The following is a 9,450-nucleotide window of genomic DNA, read 5'->3' as shown; positions in this document are numbered from 1 at the left end:
TCACTAAAATGGGAAGCTGGAGACGGGAGAGAGGAGTCATGCCATAGTCAGAGGGGTGAGGAGAATATGAAGGACAGGCTTTTACACAGGAGGAAGTTCTCAAAACGTCATGTTTAATGTTGAAAATTCAGAGGGAACTTTACACTTTACTTTTATGACTATTTATAGGAAACGAATGCTTACACACTGTCTCCTCATTTCTTCAAGAAAAGGAAAACACTCCAGGAAGATGCACACGATTGTTCCAAGCTGTTGTTTGCCCTGGCACACTGCCATTAAGGGTGACATACCCATAGATTGAGCAGAAGGACTCCTCCAGGAAGTCTCCCCAGACCACACCTACACCAAATCTGCCTACGGCAGTGGTTCTCAACTTTCCTAACGCTGTGACCCTATAATACAGGTCCTCATGTTGTGGTGACCCCCCAACCATAAAATTATTTTGTTGCTACTTCATAAATGTAATTTTGCTACTGTTAAGAGTTGTAATGTAAATATCTGTGTTTTCGGCCACCCCTGTGAAAAGGTTGTTTGACCCCTATAGGTCGTGACCCAGAGGTTGAGAACTGCTGGCCTACCAGACTTGTTTGTTTGCTTAAGACAGGGTCTTGTTATGTAAGAGGCTGCTCTGAAACTCACTATGTAATCCAGGCTGGCCTCAAACTCCTGATCCTCCTGCCTCAGCCTCCTGTGTGTTGGGATTATTGGTATCACCAGCAGGCACTGGCCTCGTCTGCCTGTGTTTACCTCCTTGAGAACACTTGTAGCCTGCCAGGAAATTGTCTGTTTTTGTCTTTGGCTCTTCATTCCTCTGTGCCATAACACAGAGAAATTGTTCCTTCACCACGAGGCCCTGGAGGGGGACCTCAGATTTTAGTCTCTGGGTCCCCCACATCCAAAGATGGTAAAGGTGAATGATGAGTTGAGGGGTGTGGTAAAAACCTGAAGAGGAGGTGACTGAGAGCGTGGACCCAATGGCTAAAGAGCCACAGCATGTGGCAATATGACATGTCTGTCCATGTGGAGAAAGCACAGCGGTAGATGAGGACCAGACAAGGGCTTTAGGAAAGCCATAGAGAGGATCAAGAATTGTATAGACATTATTTATTTGGGGGACACAGGATCTAGGAGTATGGCTACATTAGTGAACTCTAAAATGGCTTTCACAGGACCCCTGTGAATTCTCAAGGCCTTCTGCCTGCAATCTCTGTGAAGCCCTGTACTACCCACCACAGCTCTTCCTGTGACGCATACAGGGGAGCGATCTGTCAAGGTGGCTGGGAGTGGAAGAGCAGGGATGTACGGCGTCCACAAGAAACATTGCTGTTTGAGGAATTGGAAAGGACCGTCTTTCCCGTTTGGGCTTGGCTAATCTTGGGATTCCAAAACTTAACAGGCATGCCTCTCTCCCCTCACCCCCCAGTCGTCCCCGACACTTTCCCAAACTCAACCAGTGACCAGGCTGCAGGAAGTCAGCACGGAATTCAGACTGCAGATACACAGTCTGCAAAAGAACATGGCCTGTGAAGGGGGTAAGAACCTATGGGCCTGGGCTTGAGATTCAGGGCCATAGGAACACTGCTGAGGTAGGTAAGGTGCAGGAAGGTTGCGGGGCCCATTGTGCACAGGCCCAAATCTGTTTGATGACCATATGAATTGGCTGGATAGAAAACCATGTTGAATCCCCTGAGCCTGTGTGTGTGTGTGTGTGTGTGTGTGTGTGTGTGTGTGTGTGTGTGTCGGTGGCTGTGGTTTGGATCGGCCAAAGCCTATTCTGAGATAGGAGTCCTACCCGACATGACCACCCTCTCAGCTCCCCTACCAAATCTGTTCATGTTACCTCTTTCCATCCTGTCCCCATCCGTCCCCTCTGTCACCTCCCCCCACTTCCCATCCCTGTTAACATGCTAACCGTTTGTATGAAGGAACTGTGTCCTGAATTCCTCACGAAAGCATTCTCTGCCCCAATTTGACTTATTTGGAATATTTTGGTTCTGGGACTTTGGCCAATGTCTGTGTTAGAGTTTAAAATCTGTGTCACATTATTTAAAAAAAAAAAATGCATGGACAGCGTTGGAGAGATGGTTCAGTGCTCTTGCAGAGGGCAGGTTCCCAGTACCCACATCCAGCGGAGCACAACTACCTAGAACTCCAATTCCAGGGCATCTGACACCCTCTCCCGGCCCCCCCAGGCACCTGCATGCATGTGGTGTATATAAACTCACACAGGCACGCACACATACACTTATAAATAAATCTTTTTTAAAAATCCGTAGATAGAGACTCTAACATAGCTAAGGAAAGAAATGACTGGTTACGTGATGGTGCATAACGCACAAAACCATCCAGAAGGCTACAGAAATAGGTTTGGCAGGACCGGACTGACGCAAGACTGGATGAGTTGCGCCAGCCACGGCTAGGACACTAGGGGTCGCTGCAGGCAGCCTTCTGCAGACACTGACCTTTGCTGCTCTTCGGCAATGTTCTCTCTTCTTGGCAGGAGTTCCCAAATTCAAGTTCAAAGCCATGGTCCTGGCCTCTCCAGCCTTAGGCCCCTGCACTCAGCCTCGAGTGATGGAGTGCCAGGAAAGCAAACACGTGCTTTCTGTGTCTGCAGATGGACGGTAAAGCCACACCCAGAAGGGCACACCTGGCATCCCAGCCTCTCTGGAGGCTGAGGCTGGAGAACGGGTTAAGTCAGGAGGTTAGGGCCAGAGTCGGAAACACAGCAAGGCATTTTTTCTCTGAAAAATAAATGAATTAAAGACAAACAAATATAAAACAAACAAACAAACAAAAACCTCGTGAGGAGGTACATGCCTGTGATCCCAGGACTCGGGAGGCTGAGAAAGAAGGAGCGTTCCCAAGGCCAGCCTGGGCTACATAGCAAGATCTTGCCTTAAAAATAACACACAGATAAATGAACAGTGAGGCGAGTGATTTCTAAAAGAAAAGAGTCCAGATTCAGGGCCGTTCGCAATGTCTTTTAACTGTTTTAGTCCAAACGTAAGCAGATTGTCTCAATCAGAAAGGTATGAACCATGAGGATGGTATACGTGCCTCTTACTATGACATCTGGGACCTGGTAACCTAAGAAAAGTATTGCGCCTGACTCCCGCAGTTCCGAGGCATCTATAAAAGAAGGTCAATACTACGAACCAAGGATTATCAGTGATGCTCTAGGGACCCATCACAAGCCCAGGCGCATAGTAGGCTCACTGCTTATTAATATGGGCGTCCTTCCAGTTCATTTCATCCTAATCTTCTCCCCACCAGGTTTCACCCCGACATCTCCACACAGTCCTCTCTGGCCCAGGCTGTGGGACTTCTCCTGTTTGATCTGCGAAGGGCGGTCAGACAGACAGACTGACAAGAAGGGATTGAGAGTGGGTCTGTCAGTTTTCTCTCTTTTGGGCCCAGTTTTTTCAGTTACCACTGAGTTTTCTGGACCTATTTATCTACCTTTTCAGTCCCAAACTGGTACCTCAGGCCATAACTCACTGGGTCTCCTAGAGGATGTGTCTACATAAACCCTAGGTAATCCCATTGAGGTGCAGGGGCTTGGCCAGGCCGGTATCTCTACTTAGCTGAGTCATGTCAACTGGGGCTGGAAGCCAGAAGAGGGAGGAGACAGGGAGTCGGATAACAGGTTTCCCTGCAGCTGTGGGAATGTAAACTAGACACCCTGTGGGCGCTAACAGACCAGAACATGCAGGAGGTCAGTCAGCCCGGGGCTAGAAATAACAATACTCCTGGCAAAAACATGCCTTGTGCAACACTCTGACCAAGGTGTTCTTCTGAACCAAGGAAGCAGGGGGCCCTGCTTGCTTCATGGAGGCAGCTGCCCCGGTGAAGTTGGAGGATTGGCTAAGCCTGGGAAAGTCCCCGATCCGCAGGTTTCATGACCTGGAGGCGGTCACACCCTCTTCTTGTTTATCCAGAGGGCAATCCTTTCCCTGTCCGAACTCTTGCTTCTGAACTGAGTTCCTCTTATCTGCCACAAATCTCCTTTGCCCTTGTCCAACCCAGTGTTATTTCCTCTGAAAGCTTTCTCCTGCCCCGCTGTTTTTCAACCTTTCAAAAACCCTGGCAGCCTCTCCCTAGCGATTCCTCCTTTAGCATATTCAGACAAATAGCTTTACCAAGCTTTACGTAACTGAGTTTCAAACTCTCATCGGCGCGCCTTTTTCCTTGATCCATAGAGTCATTTGCAAGGACGCTGCCCCTCATTCAAATCATATTTGTGAGGGTGGTGTCATGATCTTACCTGGAGGGGAGGGGAGGCGAGGCACTGGGCAACTGGAGACGTTCTGGTTTACAGGCGATGCGCTTACACCTCACCGGACCCAGGGATTTGGGAGATGAGAAGTTGGTGCCAAAGGCCTTGGAGCAGATGTTTTAGGACTGGAGCCAGGGAGTGCTCAGAGCGCTGGGCACAGTGCAGCAGCTGAGAGTCTATACTGAACGCCACAATGTATAAAGTCTGCTGGCTATCCTTTCTTTTCTTCTCTTCTCTCTCTCTCTCTCTCTCTCTCTCTCTCTCTCTCTCTCTCTCTCTCTCTCTCTCTCCATCCTCCTCCTCTTCCTTCATCTTTTTGGAGGGAAGGTCTCACTGTATTGCCCAAGCTGACCCAAACCCCTGGGCTCAAATGATCCTCAACCTCATGAGCAGCTGGAACCCACAAGTGGGTGCCCCTCTCCCGGCTTCTTGGTGGCTCTTGGGAGGTTTGTGGTTTCTGAGTTTATTTCCTTGTCGTCCTTAGGCAGAGGTGACTTGTCGCTTGGGTAAACAGGGCTTAGAGCTCACCTTTCTCCAGTGTTTACATAAATGCTTGAGTGGTGGACACCTTTATGGACTCTAAAATACGGAAAGTTCTAAAAAATAATGAATGCTTAGATACGTGTCTACAAAACATAACACTAACCAGCCAACCCTTTGTTCGATTCTGTGTTCCTAAAGTGTCTATACTGGAAAACAACTTGAAAGCTGGTTTTCTTTTTGTTATGCCCAGATCGCGAGGACCCCCAAAAGACCACCAAGGAGACCGAATCCCGCATGTAAAAGCAATGAGCCTTTATTTCAAGCTCGGAGCTTGGTCCCTCTGTCTGTCCGACAGAGCAGTGAGAGCAGAGAGCCCTGAGCTCAGTGGGTCAGAGTTTTTTTTAATCATAGCAGAGGTTGGGGTGAGGGGATTTCCAGGGTCCAGGATCCTGATTGGCTGACAGTTGTCTAGGGGTATGTATAAAACAAAAACAGGTATGTGCTAGACTCAAGGACATCTGGCCACCTATTCTAATGGTTAGAATGTTGGGGTGTTGGAGATGTCAGTTACTTCCTCATCCCTGGGTGGATCCCTGGGTGGTAACAGCTTAAGGCTTTTCCTGGATCTGGGTGTTGCCTGCCAGTAAGCCTGTCACAGAAGCTGTGTCTAGGCCCCTAAGCCTGTCATGGCTGCTGTGTGGTCAAGCTGTTTGGGGGCCCCTCCACACTTTTCTCACTGCCCAAGACTGTTTCATTATGATCTATAATGATTGATGAGAAATCAGTCAACACCAGACTCAGTGAGCTCTTTGTAGACAAATGTGTTTTTTAAATAACACATGTCCTTTCAAAGATTTAACAGCCACTGAGCCTGGGAGTGCAGGCTGATAAGCCTATTTGCTTGAGAGCCCAAGGCAGGGAAATTGAACATGTAAGACTTGCCTGGGCTACAGAGTGAGCTCAAGGCCAGCCTGGGCAATCTAGTAAGCCCTTGTCCCCAAATAAAAGGTAAAAAGAGCCAGGCATGATAGTGCATGCCTTTAATCCCAGCACTCTGGAGATTGTAATTGGATGACAGTGTGGTCTACATCCTGAACTCCAGGCCAGCCAGGGCTGCACATTTAGACCCTGTCACAAACAAAGAAAAGTAAAAGGCCCAGAGGGACAGCTTGGCAGTACAGTACCTGTTTAACGTGCGTGAGGCTCCGAGTGCCACAGAAAATGTGTTGGCCATAAAAATGTTGTATTCAGCATGGGATATGAGTGTTTTAATACACCACGCAGTCTCAAGAGGTCCTGTCGACTGTGGTTAGAATATGAATCCAGAAAGGAAGCCAGCTGGCTTCTAGCTCTGCCTTAGCTGCTTAGCGGCCATATGAATGCGAGGAAGTATTTACTCATACTGTGTAACGATTCCCTAATCCACGAAAAAATGATGGTTAAGTTCTATTGTCTGAATGTCTAGATCCCTCCAAAAGCCATACGTTGAGATCTGATCTCCAGTGCAACAGCATCCGAGGCAGGGGGGGGGGGGGGGGGGGACACGGACGGACACACCTTTAGGAAGCAATTAAGTGAAGCCCTGGTGAATGAGATTAGTGTCTTTGTAAAAGGTCTGGAGTTTGTGATGCCTCCTGCCATGTGAGTCCTCAGCTAGAAGGCCCCGTCTGTGAAGCAGAGAGATGGCTCTCAGGAAACACTGAATCTGCCAGCTTTTCAGCCTCCAGACTGGTGATCAACACCTTTCTGTCATTTATAAACTGTTATTTGTCTATGGTATTTTGTTATAGTATCTCAAAGGTGGAACAACACCTTGTTCGTTTGTTTTTAATTTTTATTGATTCTTTGTGGATTTCACATCATGCACTTCAGTCTGACTTATCTCCCTGTCCCCTTGCATTCACCGTCTGCCCTTGTACACCCACCATCTCTGCTCAAATCAAAACCAAATTTAAAAGATAAACCAAGGGCAAAACAAAGAAACAAAAGAGAAAAGAGAAAAGGGGAGAGAAGAACCTTGTCGTGGAAGCTGTGGTGTGGCCTGTCGGGTCAAACAGTTCACGCTGTAGTCCATTCATCGCTTGCAAGTGTTCGTTGCCTTGAGTCCTTGGTCTGGCTCGAAGCCTCTGGTTTCTGCTCTCCCTGGGGCTCCTCTTCGATGTCCTGTTGTTGTCATGGAGATCCTGCCATTTTGGATCTGTAGGTTCATCCCCTTCACATACACCAACAGGTCATAGATTTGGGGGATGTTGGGGTGGGCCGACTCACAGCCGTGGTTCTGGGCCTGTGTGGTAGCTGGGTTGGTCAGCCTGCCTGCTTTCCCTCATCGTCACTACCCAGGCGAGCTCTCCAGCACTCCAGCTCTCCAGCTGCCTCGGCCAGCTCACCCAGTGCAGCCCACCACAAGGATGGGGCCAGTTCTGCTCTCAGGTCCTCAGATCTGGCTCTTCCACACTCACACCACCAGGCCAGCTCTACTGTTTTGCCCAGGCTAGGTGCAGGGCCCACTCTCCTGATTGCTGTAAGGGGAATATGGGAGGTGGGGGGAGAGCTCAGTTCTTCTGCTCTCATGCCCTCAGGGTTGGCTCACTTGCACACATACACACACCACCACCACCACCACCACCACCACCACCACCACCACCACCACCACAACAGAATCAGCTCTAGTGTGCTGCCCAGGTAGGGTACAGGGCCCTCTCTCCTGTGAGCTGCAATTGGTGTGGGGCAGGGTTAGTTCTCTCCCTCTGGTGACCCCGGGGCCAGCTCTTGAGCCTGCCACAAGGTAGCAAGGGGTGGAGGGGGAGGGCATCTTTCCTTCACTGACATCACCACATGGCAGGCGATGGTGGGTGGGGTCAACTCATGCCCTCAGGGCAGGCTCACCTGCGTCCCCAACAACAGGGTCAGCTCTAGTGTGCTGCCCAGGTGAGGTGCATGTCTGTGGTGAGGGATGGAGCCATCTTTCCCGAGTGCCAGGATGAACTCTCTCCTGAGGGGTAGAGCCAGCTTGCCTGCAGAGTATCCAGCAAAGGGTGGAGCCAGCCATCCCAGGGCCAGTGAAGGGCAGGCCGGGCCAGCACTGCATGGTTCCAATGACCTCCATGCTAACACAGGTCATGGACATCACCACCGACTCCAACTCCAGCAGACCTACGGACCCAGACATCATGGCCTTCGGCAGCAGCTCAGGTCCAGATGCCATCATGGCTTCTGTGGGAGCTCAGGCCACCCACAGCATGGTCCCAGCAGCAGCGTGGTCCCCAGGCATCCACGTGGTCCCAGGCGGGTGACTAGACCCTGGGCATCTACAGATACCTCCGTGGAAACAGGAGCCATGGACACCACCCCAGACCCCGGCTGCCAGGATGAGTTTCAACAACCATAGTCTAACTAAAAAAATTTATAACTTTAGGGGCCTGGAGAGAGGGCTTAGTGGGTAAGAGCATTGACTGCTCTTGGAAAGGATTTGAGTTCGATTCCCAGCACCCACATGGCAGCTCTCAAGTGTCCTTAAGGCCAGTTCAGGTCCACGGGATCTGATGCCCTCTTCTGTCCACTATGGGTACTGCACACGTGTGGTCCATAGACACACACGCAGGCAAGACACACATATAAAATAAAAATGATTTTTTTTAAATTTAGTAAGAAAAGAGTAATGTTAAATAAAATGGGCCTAGGCCTGGGCCAGGCAGTGGTGGCACATGCCTTTAATCTCAGCTCTCAGGAGGCAGAGGGAGGCGAACTGTGAGTTTGAGGCCAGCCTGGTCTACAGAGCAAGTTCCAGGACAGCCAGGGCAACACAGAGAAACCCTGTCTCAAAAAAACAAATAAATGAAATAAAATAGGCCTATTAGGAAATTTATTAAATTAATAAAGGTTATTTTTTAAAGATTTATTTATTAATTATGTATACAGAAGAGGGAGCCAGATCTCATTACAGATGGTTGTGAGCCACTATGTGGGTGCTGGGAAATGAACTCAGGACCTCTGGAAGAACAACCAGTGCTCTTAACCTCTGAGCCATCTCTCCAGCCCCAGGTTATTTCTTTAAAAAGAAAAATTTTCTAAAGAGAAAAATTACCAAATCTATTTAATTTAAACAAAAAATAAGCAAGATATTCCATGTAGCTTCTAGTTATCAAATTTCTGGAAATTCTATCAAGAACAAAAAGAAAGTACATAATTATAGACTAAACACCTAGAAAATACAAAAACTTTAGTATAAACTCACAGAATCAATAATAAAATTTGGCAAGACGGCTGGATACAAGGTGTATAGGTGTAAAACAGCACCTTTAAGTTCCTATTCTAACAACAGGGCAAGGAAGTTTCTTGGAACCTTCCCACTACAGAACTGCCAAAAGGCAGATTAAAAAGTAAGAAAGAAGCCGGGTGGTGGTGGCGGCGGCGGCGGCGGGGCACGCCTTTAATCCCAGCACTGGAGAGGCAGAGCCAGGCGGATCTCTGTGAGTTCGAGGCCAGCCTGGGCTACCAAGTGAGTTCCAAGAAAGGCGCAAAGCTACACAGAGAAACCCTGTCTCGAAAAACAAAAAAAACAAAAACAAAAACAAACAAACAAAAAGAGTAAGAAAGAAAAGTGTCTTTTAAGTTAGCAACTTAGCTATAAAGAAAGTAATGGGAGGCGGGTGTAAATCTAAAGTGTAAATCATAAGACACAAAGGAAG

This window comes from Peromyscus maniculatus, chromosome 8 (assembly GCF_049852395.1).
Source record: "Peromyscus maniculatus bairdii isolate BWxNUB_F1_BW_parent chromosome 8, HU_Pman_BW_mat_3.1, whole genome shotgun sequence".
NCBI lineage: Eukaryota > Metazoa > Chordata > Mammalia > Rodentia > Cricetidae > Peromyscus > Peromyscus maniculatus.
This window is presented reverse-complemented; position numbering follows the sequence as displayed.